Consider the following 531-nt stretch of genomic DNA (forward strand, 5'->3'; position numbering starts at 1 on the left):
GAGGATGAGGATGAGGATAGGATAGGATAGGATAAGGATGAGGATGAGGATAGGATGAGGAGGAGAATGCGGAAGAGGATGAGGATGGGGATGACGATGACGATAGGATGAGGACGAGGATGAGGATGAGGATGAGAATGAGGAAGAGAATGAGGATAGGACGAGGACGAGAATGAGGATGAGGATAGGATGAGGACGAGAATCATGACGCGGATGACGATGAGCGTGTGGATGAGGTTGAGGATAGGATGTGGATGAGGATGAGGATGAGGAAGAGGATAGGATGAGGACGAGCATGAGAAAGATGATATGATGAGGATGAGGATGAGGATGAGGAAGAGGATAGGATGAGGACGAGCATGAGAATGATGATATGATGAGGATGAGGATGAGGATTGGATGAGGATGAGAATGTGGAAGAGGATGAGGATGAGGATAAGGATAGGATGAGGAGGATGATAAGGATGAGAATGTGGATAGTATGAGGATGAGGATGAGGATAAGGATGAGAATGAGGATGAGGATAGGATG

The 531-nt window shown here is 47.1% G+C and overlaps 1 protein-coding gene across 1 annotated transcript in view; it reads left to right on the forward strand.

Moving 5' to 3' along the window:
* The window catches only part of LOC109348719, an 11,337-nt gene that overhangs the window by 5,802 nt on the left and 5,004 nt on the right, over nucleotides 1–531 (forward strand). The window lies entirely within an intron of this gene.

This window comes from Lupinus angustifolius, chromosome LG01 (assembly GCF_001865875.1).
Source record: "Lupinus angustifolius cultivar Tanjil chromosome LG01, LupAngTanjil_v1.0, whole genome shotgun sequence".
NCBI classification, from domain to species: domain Eukaryota; kingdom Viridiplantae; phylum Streptophyta; class Magnoliopsida; order Fabales; family Fabaceae; genus Lupinus; species Lupinus angustifolius.